The sequence below is a fragment of the Pristis pectinata genome, chromosome 8 (assembly GCF_009764475.1).
Source record: "Pristis pectinata isolate sPriPec2 chromosome 8, sPriPec2.1.pri, whole genome shotgun sequence".
In the NCBI taxonomy this organism is placed as follows: domain Eukaryota; kingdom Metazoa; phylum Chordata; class Chondrichthyes; order Rhinopristiformes; family Pristidae; genus Pristis; species Pristis pectinata.
The window spans coordinates 8502977-8519915 of NC_067412.1; the positions used below are offsets into that span (position 1 = coordinate 8502977).

General features: G+C 44.2%; 1 protein-coding gene across 3 annotated transcripts in view; it reads right to left on the bottom strand.

Annotated features, from left to right (window-relative positions):
- caskin1 (CASK interacting protein 1) overlaps positions 1-16939 on the bottom strand; it is a 563705-nt gene that overhangs the window by 443862 nt on the left and 102904 nt on the right. The window lies entirely within an intron of this gene.

Consider the following 16939-nt stretch of genomic DNA (forward strand, 5'->3'; position numbering starts at 1 on the left):
CGAGGATGACTCGCTTCCACACTGGTTTTGTGGGCTCTGAGGTGAGCGATGAGGCCAATTTAGGAACCACGGACCTCTCCACAGATGGGGCAGGAGATAAGGATCAAACAGCTGGAGGAACTCAGCGGGTCAGGCAGCATCTGTGGAAGCAGAGGGATAGTCGACGTTTCGGGTCGACTCACAAATTCCTCAGCCGTCTGCCCCACAGGAGATACCTGGCGGGGCAGGTGGATGAGTAATTTTTGAGCTGGATGCATGGCCTCAAAGTTCTCATTGCCATCCTGAATGCCCCTTCACCACTCAGAGCCAGCAACGCCCAAGAGTCAGTGGGCATGCCGTATTTTCTGAAGGAGGCTTTGATCTCGTCCTCTCCTCCATCGACTCCGTCTACACTTCCCACTGCCTTGGGAAAGTGGTCGACGTAATCAAGAACCCCTCCCACCACGGTCATTTTCTCTTCTCCCCCCTCCCATCGGGCAGAAAATGCAAAAGCCACATACCACCAGGCTCAAGGACAGCTTCTGTCCCACTGTTATAAGACTCTTGAACGAACCTCTTACATGATAAAGATTAACTCTTGATCTCTCAGTCTACCTCACTCTGGCCTTTGCACTTCATTTGTCTGCAGTTGCACTGCAGTTTGTCTGTAACTGTAACACCATATTCTGCATGTTTTTTTTTCCTTTTGTACTACCTTAATGTAATGTATGGAATGATCTGTCTGGATGGCATGCAAAACAAAGCTCTTTACTGTACCTTGGCACATGTAACAATAATAAACCAAGTACTATATTACTATATCCTTAAATATTCTCATTTAGCATAATCTCTTCCCATAATAGGGACAGTGCTTCCATTTCGGGATCCTGATTCTGGGCATGCACACAACATGGCCTGCCCAAAGTAGCTGATTGAGTGTAATTAAGGCTTCAATACCAGGGATAAGATAAGTTATCTTTATTAGTCACATGTACATCGAAGCACACAGAGAAATGCATCTTTTGTGTAGAGTGTTCTGGGGGCAGCCTGCAAGTGTCGCCACGCTTCCGGCGCCAACATAGCATGCCCACAACTTCCTAACCCCTACGCCTTTGGAATGTGGGAGGAAACCGGAGCACCCGGAGGAAACCCACGCAGACACGGGGAGAACGTACAAACTGCTTACAGACAGCGGCCAGAATTGAACCCGGATCGCTGGTGCCGCAATAGCGTTATGCTAACCGCTACACTACTGTGCCTGCCCCTACACGGCCTGGGAAAGGACATTGATATTGGTTTTCTTATCCTTGCAGTGAATTAGGAATGTTTAATGGAGGCAGCATTGGTGATATTTTTCGATGCTTTGAGATATCTATTGTCGGTAGTCCAGGTCTCAGAAGCATGAAGGAGGGCAGGAATCTCTGCTGCCCAGTCGATCAGTAGTTTAATGGCAGGTCTGAGGACCTTATCTTCAAATACTGCTTTGCTCAACAGATCGAAGGCTGTGCTAGCGCATTGAATGTCATGATTGATGTCTGTCCATAAACTGCAGTGAGTAGAAGGAAATATATTTAGTCCTGATATCAGGCTTGGGTTTTACTGGGGAGCCGCAAATTGTAGCCTGGAATGTCTTAGTCAGATTTATTATTCGGTGCCCAATAAAAGCATCCTATCCAGATGCATCACAGCTTGGTATCGCAACTGCTCTGCCCAAGATTGCAAGGGATTACAGAGAGTTGTGGACACAGCTTAGTCCATCACGAAAACCAGCCTCCCCTCCATGGATTCTGTCTACACTTACTGCTGCCTCGGGAAAGCAGCCAAAAGAATTAAAGGCCCCTCCCACCATGGACATTCTCTCTTCTCCCCCACTTCCATCAGGCAGAAGATACAAAAGCTTGAAAGCACGTACCATCAAACTCCAGGATAACTTCTATCTATAAGACTATTAAACGGACCTCTTGTATGATAAAGATGAACTCTTGACCTCACAATCTGCCTCGTCATGGCCCTTGCACCTTACTGTCTGCCTGCACTGCACCTTCTCTATAACTGCAACGCTTTATTCTGGATCCTGTTAATGCTTTTACCTTTGTACTATCTTGATGTATTTACGTTTTGCAATGATCTGTACGGATGGCATGCGAAACAACGTTTTTCACTGTATCTCAGTGCAAGTGACAATAATAAACCAATTACCCAATTACCAATAGCTGGAGGTCCCGAGGCTGTACTAAGAATGTGTACATTACCAACTGTATTCTCTTCTAGATATTCTGTTCCATTGCAGTGCCTGAGGGTGAATGTGTGGAGGTGTAGATATTCCTAACCACTTCCAATGCTGGTAACCAAACATGAATATCCCCTGCACCAGAAATTCCCAGGAACAGACAGGAACATATGCGTGCAAGTGCATACATTTTAAAGTCGAATGCAAGGTGCTCCACTACAGGAAGTGGGAATTGTTGTCAAGTGGAGTCATCAGCACTACTTTAGGTTAAAGATGCCATGCACGATTCAAGGGGAATGACACTGAGTTCAGAAAGCAACCTCATCAGTGTGGAGCTGCATTTAGAGAAAGTAACATACCCAAGAGGACCTTTGCCAATTGGAAAGACTGACACTTGATGAGCTTTGAAAAACAGGCTCGAAGCCTCTAAATTGCAGGGTTCAGAATGCCGATCTTTGACTGCAGACCTTGTATAATGTCATAAAGCCCTGCCCTCCCTGTGGGAACAGAGACACCAGCCAGAGGTTAACACCCATCTTTCTGGATGTGCTTGTCTGACTGCAAACAGGGGCCAGCCTTTTGAGGGCTTGCTCTTCTTACAGCAAGTTTCTACAGAGCAGGGCCAATTTATGTAGAAAGAGCATGCCTTAGGGTGCAATTAACATGGGTAAATGAAGTTAAATGCAGATAAGAGGAGATCGTATTGAAACACCTCTGACTCTGAGGTGGCTGGATGGGATGACTGCTGGAACTCAACACACAGGATGGCACTGTCTCAGGATGAAGTGAGGCCCACTTAATACTGAGATGAGGAAGAATTTGTTCTCTGCAAGGACACTGAGCCTTGTTCACTGGCAGCAATCACTGGAACACAACCTGAACCACTGGATGCTTCGTATCTATAACCCTCTTTATCTGAGCTCCAAAACTGGATCAGCAGAAGGACAGGAAGCTCTGGAGACATTGTTTTTGCACCTTGCCCCTATTTCCTTCCACCTCACAATCTTGGTGTAATCTATAAAAGTACAGAGTATTTTCCCATTCTCTATCTCTAGCGATATCTTTATAAGACAGAATCTTGGACTACAGGGAATTGATGGTCAGGTAAGTGGAGTTGAAGTTAAAAAATCAGGCCAACAGTGATCTTATTGGATTGTCAGAGCAGGCTCAAGGTTCTGTTTGCCTTACTTCTCTTCCTACTTTTTATGTAATTATCAGCCACGATCTGCCTCCATAGGATAACTGGCTCAGGAGATGAACGGTCCTCTCGTTGTTTGCTATGTTCCACTACAATTTAGGAGGTTGGAGGAGAGGTAGAGGGGGTTGCAAGGTTAATACCTCCAGGATATTCTAAGAGAAAAATTAATCTTTAGGACTGTGATACAAGGAACTAGAATCAAAAATTATCAATTAAAAGATAATTGTTCAAGTTCAAGTTACTTTATTGTCATTCACCCACATGCTGTAAAACACATGCGGAATGAAATGTCATTTCCCCCAGACTCAAACAGAGGACATACATAGAACAGAGGACATACAATAAACGCAAACAAAAAAATTGTGCAAGTACAAATAGTGCAAAAAACGGTATATACAGAATACAATTTAGTTGCAGAGTTAGTGCAAAACCGAGTTAGACGAAGGAAAATACTGAACTCAGTGTGTTACACTAATTGTATAAAATATGTCAGCTGCAGCCAAAGTTCTTATAGCGGTTGTGCAAAAGTTGTGGGATTTTGCTGATATTTTCTTTGAATGGAGTTAGTTTATTGGCTCTGGAATGAATGGAGATGGTAAATATGACCATAAGATATAGCAGAAGAATTAGGCCATTCAGCCTATCGAGTCTGCTCTGCCATTCAATCATGGCTGATTTTTTTTCCTCTCAACCCCATCCTCCCACCTTCTCCCTGTATGGGCCTGTTGACAGGATGTACATACTCTGGATGGAGTCCACATCCAGGAATGCATCCAATCAGGATTGCGGATGGGAATGGTGAGGTAAAGGCTTTGTGCACCTCACCGTCGACTGATATCTCAGCTGGGCGTCACTGGTAGGTGGGTGATAGGTAACAGTGGGAACAAGCTCAGCCTTGGTACCACAGCAACTTATACAGCACACCCCGAGGTAGTTAACAGAAGAATTATTAAAGAAAAACTTCCAATGAGCTGTAGGGTGGAAAGAATTAGAAAATTCTAGAACTTAGGATCAAGATAATGGGGGAGCAAGGAGGCCAGAAGCTGAGATCTAATGGCTCACAGGGCTGGACTTGACAGGGAAAATCCAGAGATTTGCACAAGCTTGAAGATTTTTAAACTGGAGCATTGTCAGAGATGTATTTTTTAAAACTCTCCATAATGCTGGAATTTATTGTCCTTGCCGAATCACCGCAGCAGTTGAAAGCCAAACACAAAACTTCAACAGTCCTCATAAGCCTTGTAACTCAGACAAAAGGAAGAAATCCCCCACAGGTTGGCCAGAACAGGGAAGGTCAGTAGATTCCCTTCCCTGAAGAACATGGTGAACTAGATGGGTCCTTGCAACAATCCAGTAATTTCACAGTTATTGTATTTAATTACGTGAATTTAATCTCCCCACCAGCCATGGTGGGATTTGAACTCATGCCTCTGGTTCAATGGCCCAGACACCTGGCTGTTAGTCCAGACTAACTTGGCGGCTTCACTAGCTCACTCCAGTTAGGAGCAACCTCAGGGGCAAAGGGTGAATTTGACAAGATATGACAGGCAGAATTTTGGATGAGCACATTTATAAAAGGGAAAAGCGGAGAAGATATTTATAGAAGATGTCTACATGGGGGAGAAGATGTCTAAATGGGGGAGAACATATCTATATAGGGGAGAAGGTGTTTATATAGGGGAGAATGTTAATATAGAGGATATATTTATATAGGGGAGAAGGTGTTAATATAGGGGAGAAGGTGTTTATATGGAGGAGAAGATGTCTACATGGGTGAGAAGATGTCTGTGGGGGAAGGTTCTAATATAGGGTGAAGATGTCTATATGTTTATATAAGGGAGAAGATTATATTGCGGAAGATGTTTATATGGGGAGGTGTTTATATAAGGGAGAAGATGTCTATATGGGGGAGAAGGTATTTATAAAGGGGAGAAGATGTCTATATGGGGGAGAAGGTATTTATAAAGGGGAGAAGATGTCTATATGGGGGAGAAGGTATTTATAAAGGGGAGAAGATGTCTATATGGGGGAGAAGGTATTTATAAAGGGGAGAAGATGTCTATATGGGGGAGAAGGTGTTTATGTAGGGGAAAAGATGGGTAACTGCTCAGGAAAACTTCAGTTTGGTCAAAACGAGAGGGAACAAAGGTATGGATGATGCTCCAGCAGCTCAGGTACTCATCCTGGACTTGGTGCTGAAGTCTACGGAGTGGAAACTACACCCACAACTTGCAGTGGTCCTTTGTTCCCATCTGAATTGGAGGGAAACTGAAGAGGGATGGAGACTGTCAACTCAATCCCAGCAGTAAGAAAATGAGGAATTATAAGTGAAAAGAAAATTGGAACAGAGAAGTATTAGTCCTCCAAGAAAGAGAGCCCTTCTAACGTGCAGACATGACTGCAAGCTCCGTCATGAACCCAAACCTCTGCACAGAGCTACAACTCACATTCGTCTCCAGAATGGTTTGCATAGGAACCTAATCAGTTCAAGGCAAAGTCCCACAGGAAGCAATCCCAGCCATCAGAACAGGCAGCCAAAGTGTTTGGTGTGTATCTGATGACTAGGAAATGAATCAATCAGTCACAGCGGCCACCCAGTGATAGGTTAACAATTGATGGAGCACTTGGTTGGTGGGGTGGTGCAGGGGGTTGGGGTGACCGGTGGGGGTGTGCCATGGAGGAGAGGGTACCCTTTATCCCAGTGCTAGTCTTCTAAAAGTAGCTTGTGCAACATCAGAAGGAAGGGTCTGGCCCATCATGTGTTATCAGAAGTCTTGAAATATATAAGGGAAAAGTTGACCTGACAGTAGCAGAAGACTTGAAGCAATGTTTGAACACGTGGTAAAAACTGTCTGACTTTGCATGGGCTGTGGGCATGGCGGGGGAGGGGTATAAAACGTTCCCTGAATACAACAGGGTTGAAGCAGTCCATCAATTTTAATTAAACTTTTAACATGCACCACAATTCAAGACTTCCAGTCCACAATAAACTAAAACCATTTATGGAACTAGACAGAAAAAAGAATCATATAACTAAGGGACACACAAGGACTGCATTATTTGACGCTAGTAACTCATTAGGCAGAGAACCGTGTAACTCAACACTCTCTGCCTACAAGGTTAAAATTCTTCAGCACTCGAGGCACACAGACTTCCAAAAGAAATGTTAACTATTTTCATGCTGTGCCAGCTACAGTGCACAGGATGTATTGTCTAACCCAAGGTCACCACTCCTCGGGGGATAGCTTTCCCTACAAACATAGCTCCCAGTGTTGGCAACTCAAAATCTATACCCTCAAGCCTTACTAACTAGATTGCCTTACAATCAGGGACGTTCTTTCAGCAGTCTTTGTTACACTTAATTAAGGACACTTGGCAGCCTGGGAAATCAATTGCACCATGCATAATGTTTGCTTTGAACGCTCTTGGGATGAAGGCTTTCATTGTCCATTGTCTATTGCTGGAGGAGGTGGAGGAAGATCCATCCTACAGCTTTGTGGGACGGTTCAGATTCATTCACAATGGTGAAGAGAAACAGCCAGGTCACACAGTGACAGACCTCATGGAAAGCAGAAGAGTTTTTAACAGGAATTCAATGGCTTCATGGTCATTGCTCATGACAATAGCTTCTTGCTTGAGGCATGGTGGGATCTGAACTCACATTGCTAACCTCCAGATTACACCAAAACTCATAACCGCAGTACCACTGTGTCCATATGGGTATGTACTACCAAGAGCCAACATGTATCAAATTACAAAATGAAGGGTCTCGACCTGAAACTGTCGTTCTACAGAGGTGGCCTGACCCGCTGAGTTCCTCCAGCAGCTCGTTTTTTGCTCCAGTTTCCAGCATCTACAGTCCCTTGTGACTCTGTGTCACATTACTCCCTGGGTCTAATGCTCTTAGAGCAGCACAGAAACGGGCCCTTCAGCCCAACTCGTCCATGCTAATCATGATGCCTATCTCCATTGATCTCATTTGCCTGCCCTAGGGACATATACCTCTTCTCCGTTCCTGTACAAGGACCTGTCCTTCACCGAAGAATTCTAATTTGTCAGAAAATATTCATGTTTTATTTCTTGATATTCACTCTAGGCCCCCACCACGTACTGCCAATCCAACAACAAGACCCTATCCCACCCTATTGTCCCACCCTCTGAGTCCCAAATTGCCATCCCACCCCATTGTATCCCTGTTTTGCCCATTACCCCACTGCACACTAACCCCAGCCCACCTTACCCCCAACTTTACTCCCAAACCCACACACACTACATCACTCCACACAGTGAGGAATCAAGCAGTCAAGCAAAAGATTAACCAGATTCAAAAGAGAACACAAAAGAGCAAAATAGAGAGAGAAAGAAAGAAAGGAGCACATAATCGTTGGAAAGGGAGAGAGAGAGAGAGCGCAGGGGAAGAGCAAGAGGGAGAGAGAGAGAGGGAGAGGAGAGAAGAGAGAGGTTTGAAGAGAAAGTGAGAGATGGAGAAGAGAGAGGGAGAGAGAGCAAGAGGTAAAGATCTAGGGGAGAGAAGGAGAGAAGACAAAAGGAGAAAGCAAGAGAGAATGGGTAGAGAGAAAAAAGGGATGGATAAAGGGGATTGCGGGAAAGACGGGAAGAGAGTATAGGATGAATGATAGAGGGAGAAGGAGCCATGAGAGAGTGAGGTAGAGAACATGGGAGAGAGAGAAGTGGAGGGAATGAGAAAGAGAGACGGAGCGAGGGCAAAATATGAGGGAGCAAGGTGGAACATAAGGAGAGACTGAGGGGGGAAATGAAGAGGAAGGATAGGGAAAGAGAGAGACTGGTGACAGCAAGAGAAAGAGAGAACAGTGAGAGAGAGAAGAAAGGGAAGCAGGATTAGAGCATGGGGAGAGAAAGTGTGAAAGAGAAAGACTGCAAGTAAAAACAAGCAGGAAATATGGGCAGTTTTTACCGAACAGACACATCAAAAGCAGAAAACAAATGACCCCGATAAGCGCACAGAGGATCGCTCCAGGGAGGTGACACACTGCAGTAATAAGGCTTGTCTGGGCTGTGGAGAAATCAGAATGTCAGTGTGTTGTTGCTGCTCTACTGGATTGGTGCGATGTTCTTATTATTGTCTGCAAGGATCCATCCAGGGGTCTGATGGATCCACTAATGTCAACTGGCAAATACATGGTTTACCATTGACTTCCTGTTTACATTCGGAAATCTCCTGATCCATTCCAAGCCATTTCATTGCAGTGTTCATTCCAAAAACACACACACATGCATTCTCAAGGAAATAATTACAGGGCAGCCTGACTGTTTGGTGGGAGGAGGAGGGAGGGTGGATGCAGAGTCAACTTAATTTAAGGCTTTTTGCCATTGTAGTTATTTCTGAGGTGAACTGAGTTTAAAACTGATGTTGGAATCTAAAATTCAGCATACTGGGAGCTGAAAGGTCTCATTTATAATTGAATGCACCTTTAGGCTTGCCAAATGTGGAAAACAGGTTATGATTCTATGCAAGGGGCAAGTGTTTTACACTTCAAGGAAAAATATTTCTGGGGACTCTAGGACAAGATCCCATTGTCCTTGACAGTTCCTTCCATATTCTCACATTTGGAAGAAGCCACCTGCCTCTCAGTGTAATCTTGTTCCTCAAGTCCACCAGCATGCCTAAGCCGCAATCTCCCTTGATTCCCACGGTGATATATATCTTCTGACCTTGGCCTTGAAAATAACTGTCAGAGTACATCATGGCTTGGTATGGCAACTGCTCTGCCCAAGACTGCAAGAAACTGCAGAGAGTTATGGACACAGCTCAGCACATCACGAAAACCAGCCTCCCCTCCGTGGAGACACAAGGGATTCTGCAGATGCTGGAATCTGGAGCAACACACACAAAATGCTGGAGAAACTCGGCAGGTCAGGCAGCATCTATGGAGAGAAATAATCAGTGTGATGAAGGGTTTTGACCCGAAACGTCGACTGTTGATTTCTCTCCATAGATGCTGCCTGACCTGCTGAGTTCCTCCAGCATTTTGTGTGTGTTGCTCCCCTCCATTGACTCTGTCTACACTTCCCATTACCTGAGTAAAGCAGCTAACATAATCAAAGACCACTTCCACCTCAGACATTCTCTCTTCTCACCCCCTCCATCAGGCAGAAGATATAAAAGCTTGAAAACACGCACCACCAGGCTCAAGGACAGCTTCTATCCTGCTGTTATACGACGCTTGAAAGGAGCTCTTATACAATAAAGATGAGCTCTTGACCTACAATCTACCTTATCGTGGCCCTTTCACCTTGTTGTCTACCTGCGCTGCACTTTCTCTGTAACTGCAACTGCAACACTATATTCTGCATTCTGTTATTGCTTTTCCCTTTGTACTACCTCGATGTACTGATGTTTGAAATGACCTGTATGGATGGCATGCAAAACTAAGTTCTCAATACATGTGATGTTAATAAACCAATTACCATTTACCTTTGACTGAGCCTTCAAAGGCCCCTAGGGTAGAAAATTCTGACGATTCACAACCCTCTCAGTGAAGAAGGTATGATCAGTCAGTTTGCGGATGACACAAAAGTTGTCGATAGCGAGGAAGGTTGTCTTCGGCTATGGTCAGATGGAAAATCGAGCAGACCATTGGCAGATGAAACTTAATCCCGGCAAGTGCGAGATGATCCATTTTGGGAAATCAAATACGGAGGAACATATAGAGTAAATAGTGGAGCACTAAGGAATGTTTTTGAACGGAGGGACCTTGAGGTTCAAGTCCATAGGCCACTGAAAGTGGCAACACAGGTGGATAGGGTAGTGGAGAAGGTATATGCCATGCTTGCCTTCATAGATTGGGGCATAGAATATAAAGGTTGGGATGTTATATTGGAACACTGGTTAGATGGCCCTTGGATATTGTGTGGTCGCCATACTATGGGAAGGATTTGGTTGTGCTGTACTTAATGCAAAGGAAATTCAGCAGGATGTTACTTGGATTGGAGGGCTTTACTTATGGGAAGAGATTGGATTGGCTGGGCTTGTTTTCCCTGAGGTATGTAAAATTATAAGAGGCATGGATAGGGGTAGATAGAATCTTTTTCCCATGGTAGATATCAAAAACAAGAGGACATAGGTTTAAAGTGAGAAGAAGGAGTTTTAAAGGGGATTTGAGGGGAAAGCATTTTAAACAGAGAGTGGCTGATATCTGGAACTCACTGCCAGAGGGGGTGGTGGAGTCAGATACAATCACAACGCTTAAGAGGCATTTAGATAGGAATTTGAATAAGCAAGGCAGAGAAAGCATAGTGCAGGCAAATGGGATTAGAGTAGATGGACAAAAAGGTCAGCAGGGACATGGTGGGCTGAAGGGCCTGTTTCTGTGTTGTACAACTCCATGGCTCTATAAGAAATTTCTCATCTCAATTTCCAGCTTCTTTCCTGAAACTAAGTTCTGCAGTTCAAGACTCTCCAACCCGAGGAAACAACCACTCAGTATCCACCCTGTCAGAACCTGATATGCTTCAATGAGACCACCTTGTTCCTTTACACTCCACCGAGTGCAGGAGAGCAGACTGCTCAATCTGCTTTAATACGAACAAGATCTTTATCTATTATGGTTTTTGTTCAACCAACTTGGCTGTAAATTCAGAATCACATCTAATTCTGAGAGACGGAAGCATTTCCCCTGAGTCACATGCAATCCAAATGGTGATATATCAGTGGGGTTGAAATTCTTCCCAGAAACTTGTGCTAAGCATACAATATTATATATTTATTCTATATAAATAAATTAAATAATATATAAAAATGTGCAAAAGTTATTGTCTTTCACTTCTGAAATTAATCTTCATTATAATAAATCAAATTTTAGAAGGGGGGGTAAAGCTAGCAACCAAAAATGAATTTTTATTTTGTATGCTTCTTCATTACCACTAAGCCCAAAACTTGAATTCCCCTTCCTGGGAGCATCAGAAGTGTATTTTTGGAAAGAGAAAGACACTTAATGTTGAAGACCCTCCATTTTGTGTTCACTCCTTCCCAATTTTGATGAAGGATTTCCAACCTGAAACATTAACTCTCTTTCTCTCTCCACAGATACTGCCTAACCTGCTGAGTGTTTCCAGCATTCTCTGATTTTATGTCAGGTTTCCAACATCTGCCATTTTTGATTTTCACCAGCGCATCTTCACAGGCTGCAAAGGTTCAAGATGGTTGCTTCTCAAGCACAAAGAAGGATGGACTCTCAATGCTGGCCTTGCTAACAATGCCCCCATCTTGAGCATTTGATAAAAAAGGTGAAGGAAGACTGCAAAACAAGTGGAGAATTGTGGAGACACAAGAGACTGCAGATGCTGGAATCTGGAACAAGAAATGAGTTGCTGGTGGAACGCAACAGGTCAGGCAGTATCTGTGGAGGGAAATGAACAGTTTTACGTTTTGGGTCGAGATCCTTCATCTGGACTACTGGAGTATTGTGTGCAGTTCCGGTTGCTACACTGTAGGAAAGGTGGGATTAAGCAAGAGAGGATGCAGAAAAGATTCACGAGAACGTTGCCTGGATTGGAGCGCTTGAGTTATCAGGGAAATTGGATGGGCTGGTTTTCCTTGGAGTGAAGGAGGCTGAGGAATGACATGATGAAGGTATATCAAATCGTGAAAGGGTAGAAAGCCAGTCTCTGTTTCCCATGGTAAGAGTGTCTAAAACTGGAGGGGCACAGGTTTAAGGTTAGAGGGAGGATGTTTAAAGGATATCTGAGGGGTGAAATTTTCATACAAGAGTATTGGTATCGGTATTGGTTTATTATTTTCACTTGTACTGAGGTACAGTGAAAAACTTGTCTTGCATACTGATCGTACAGGTCAATTCATTACACTGTGCAGTTACATTGAGTTAGTACAGAGTGCATTGATGTAGTACAGGTAAAAACAATAACAGTACAGAGTAAAGTGTCACAGCTACAGAGAAAGTGCAGTGCAATAAAGTGCAAGGTCACAACAAGGTAGATCATGAGGTCAAGAGTCCATCTCAACGTATAAGGGAACCGTTCAATAGTCTTATCACAGTGGGGTAGAAGCTGTCCTTAAGCCTGGTGGTATGTGCCCTCAGGTTCCTGTATCTTCTACCTGTTGGAAGAGGAGAGAAGAGAGAATGACCCGGGTGGGTGGGGTCTTTTATTATGCTGGCTGCTTCGTCAAGGCAGTGAGAAGTAAAGACAGAGACCAAGGAGGGGAGGCTGGTTTCCGTGACGCGCTGGGCTGTGTCCACAACTCTGTGCAGTTTCTTGCGGTCTTGGGCAGAGCAGTTGCCGTACCAAGCCGTGTTGCATCCAGATAGGATGCTTTCTATGGTGCATCGATAAAAGTTGGTGAGTGTCAAAGGGGACATACCGAATTTAGGTTGGTATATGGAATGAGCTGCCAGAAGAGGTAGTGAAAGCAGGAACAGTAACAATATTTAAGAGATATCTGGACAGGTACTTAATGAGCAGAGCATAGAGGGATATGGAATTAATGCAGCTAAATGGGATTTGTATAGAGCCATGATGGTCAGCGTAGGTGCATGTGGGCCAAAGTGCCGTTTTTATGCTATACATGTCCAAGATTCTAAGTGACTATTTCTGTTTGCACACATATCAACACTTCCACTAGAACAGTGCTTGGCTGGTGCCCACCAAATATAGTGATGACTTTAGGCCTGGCTAATGCAGGAGGTCACACGTAATGAAGCAATGCCATTGCCTCTGCAGAGGCCACCCTGTGTAGCAGCTGTGCTAATGCATGGAGACCAGAATAAAATCCATCAGGGTTATCCAGCCTTTTGTCCAGGCAGATGTTTACCTCCAAGAGCTTGCTGCAGTTTGCCTGCTGAAAATGAATCTGTGCTTCTGTTTAATTTAGCTGGCTGCAGGGCGCTGAATGATCAGTTGATCTCTCAGCTGCATTTCATCCAACTCTCTGTTTTATGGAAATCAATAATACTGATTTTAACACATGAAAAGATAAAGTGACAGTAAATGCAAAAAAAATGGAATTGGAGTCAACTTCATTTGCGACACATGAAGGTGGCAGCTTGCTGCATCAAAATTAACCTGATTGCTTTATTGATTGATTATGTCTCGAGCTCACCACAGTGGAGACAATGTGTGTTGGATTCTGATCAGCAATTGCAAAAGACTTGCAGGTTCTTTGTCCCTTCTCTTACTGGAATGCAAACCCATCCTTAAATTCCCATTTGAGGTGTTCCTGAACTACTGCAGTCCATGTGTTGAAGTGGAAGGGCTTTGGTACAAATGAATGATTTGCTAATCCAAATTACTGTGACCCTGGAGCCACATATAAGCCAGAGAGGGTAAGGGCAGCAGATGCCCCCCCCCCCCCCCCCTCCAGCTCCCTCCCCGAAGGGCATTAGTGATCCTAATGTGTTTTATGACCATTCACATGCCCCCTTTACATTATAGCATCAACTAAAGTTAAATTCTTCAGCTGCCGGAGTAATTTGAACTCATGTTGTTGGATCTTAATCTAAGCCTCTGAATTATTAGCCAAGTAACAATTCAATGCTTCCACCCTGGTATATTCCACTCAAAGCATTTTACTGCTATTTACTTATTTATGAAATGCAATCACTGTTGTAAAGTTGGGGAGAAGGCCACCACTTTACAGGACAGCAGTGTGACAAGTCAAACCGCAAACTTTATTTGTTGGTGGCCATGGATTGATTCATATTCCTATGTCAGTGCAGTGGAATAAAATAAAAGCACTGCAGAGTGACACACAAACAGCTGACTCTAATTCCACACCTGTCCAGAGGTTATTTTATGCCTGAGTCTAATCCTCTCAGCGATCTGCAGCTCAGACAGCCCTGCCCCCTCCTTGCCAGCCCAGCCACTAAGAGGGAACAGGGACTCAACTTCCAGCTGTCTAGACCCAGTTTACTCGGGAATTGATATTGGACATTGCCTCTCCAGTATATCGCATCACGATAATGACTGAGTGATTTTTGTTATTGCCAAAACTGTGTGGAAAACATCATGTTGGTGGAAGTGAATTGGAAATTGCAGCTTTAGGGAGCTTTGGCAACTCTCCAAACCAAAATGGGAACTGCAGTCTTTTGCAGATGAAAGGCAGCTGGGAGGCAAAAATAATTTGCTTCTCTGAGCTTTTTATACTCAAGCTCTTGGAATTTTCTCTCACAAAGTCCTTCAAACCAAAGAATGATGGTTTAAGCTACAAGTGAAGGTGATAAGAACAAATTTACACAGGGTGGTCACGGAAGATGTTATAGTTCGCAAGGACCCCACAGAAGTGGCCCAGTGCTAAACAAAAGGAACTACATTTATTTAGTGACGTTTGCAATCACGGCATTTTACTGGTGATGGAGTATTTTTTGATGTCTAGTCAGAAACTGCAATATAGGAGAGTTGGCAGCTGGTTTGTGCAGGGGAAGATCCCACAAATTGTATTATGATAATGACCAGTTAATTTGTTTCAGTGAAGTTGGTTGAGTGATAAGGAGGCCACTGAGAACTCACCTCCACTTCTCTGAAATACTGGTGTGGGATCTTTTATTCTTCCTCTGTGAAAGTTTCACTTCTCATCCAAAATGTAGCAAATTGGACAAGTGATTATTGTGTTAGCACTCCAGTGGGATTTGAACCTATGATCTTCAAAGCTGGATGAGTCATCAATTTAACCATTTTTGACTTTTTTTTTGTTGGGGGGGGGGGAAGCACAATCACCTTTGGGAAATTATCTGGAGGCATCCAGCACAACCTACTTAAGCAGCATGCTATTAAGCATTCTCATTCTCCCCGTCACCACAACTGCCATCTACAAAATGCACCCAGGCTATCCGAACAGAACCTCCCAAACACACAGCCTCCGCCATCAAGGGCAAGAGCAGCAGGTGCATGGGAACATGACCCCTTGAAGACACACATCCTGACTTGAAATATATCGCCATCTCCTCAAAATCACTGGGTCTAAATCCCAGAACTCAACAGTACCGTAGGAGGAACAATACCATGCAGACTGGAGTGGTTTTAGGTGGTACCTCAATATAACCTTCTCCAGTGTAATTAGCAACGGGTAATAAATGCTGCGTTCGCTATAATGCCCATTTCCTATAAAATAGAGTCAATAATTCAATAGATTTTCCTCAGAGCGTGCAGGAAACTTCCATCCGCCATTTTTTTTTCCAGAGTTGGTTAACTGTGCCTTCAGACTTCTTTATATAAGTCACACCCATCTGTTGGGGCCCTGTCGCAGAAGGAGCTCCACAACTTGGAAAAATGTGGTGGGAATATGGTTCCCTGAGCAATGCTGAGTTTTTGTGTTGAATTGGAGGCACAGTTGACGTTACTGGAATGGTGTATGTCAAAGGGATGGATTGATAAGATAAAATAAGTTTATAAGTCACATGTACATCGAAACACACAATGAAATGCACCTTTTGCATAGAGTGTTCTGGGGGCAGCCCGCAAGTGTCGCCACACTTCCGGCGCCAACATAGCACGCCCACAACTTCCTAACCCGTACGTCTTTGGAATGTGGGAGGAAACCGGAGCACCCGGAGGAAACTCACACAGACACGGGAAGAACATACCCGGGTCACTGGCACTGTAAAGCATTACGCTAACCGCTACACTACTGTGCCTGCCCCAGACAACTATCCCTTTCCCGGAATCACTGCAGCTCAGAGAGATGCCATTTGGCACATTGAATCTGCAGGCTTTTTGCAAAGCAGTCCAGTCAGCTTCATTTGCTGCTCAGCTCTTCCCTAGCCCCACAATATTTTGTTAACTTTCTAACATTAATCCTGTTCACAATTGGATCTGCATCCACCACATATAACAGTGCATTCCAGAGCACCTCAATTCACAGCGTTAAATAATTTACCTCACGTGATCCTTGGGTCTTTGCCAGTCACTTTACATCTGTGGCTTCTGGTTGCAATCTCTTTGCCAATGGGAATATTTGCTATTGATCCTGTTGTGGTTTTGTACAGCTCTATCAGATCTGTTCCCAACCTTCTCCATTACCTCACTGCTCTGCAGATTTACTGATTTGTACAGAGATCTCCATTAACCTCTCAATATTTGCCTGAAGATGTTGAGGTGCATTTTTAATGGCCATCACTAGATGTCTGAAGCAGATTGGCACGCCAGATTAGTTCTGGTGCATTTAGAGTTGGCACAATCTGCTTGAGGCTGTTGCTATGGAGCATGCTATTGGAGCCGTATGGAGACAGAACCAGGAAGGGACCCTCCCTGAGTGGATATCAGTGTATGTTTGTTAAAGTCTCAAAACTCTCATCATCATTTTCTAGTGCCAGTTCACAAAGTTGGAAAATCGTGGGTGGCTGGTTCAGTATTTTCCATCTCTGGAGGAGATTGCAGCCAATGAATCCAAGGGTTTCCAGTACAGTCATAGAGACATAGAATCATACAGCTTGGAAACAGGCCATTCAGCCCAACTTGTCCATGCCAACCAGCAGGCCCCATCTCCCAGCACCTGATCCATAACCTTCTGTGCCTTGGTGATTCAAGTGCCCATCGAG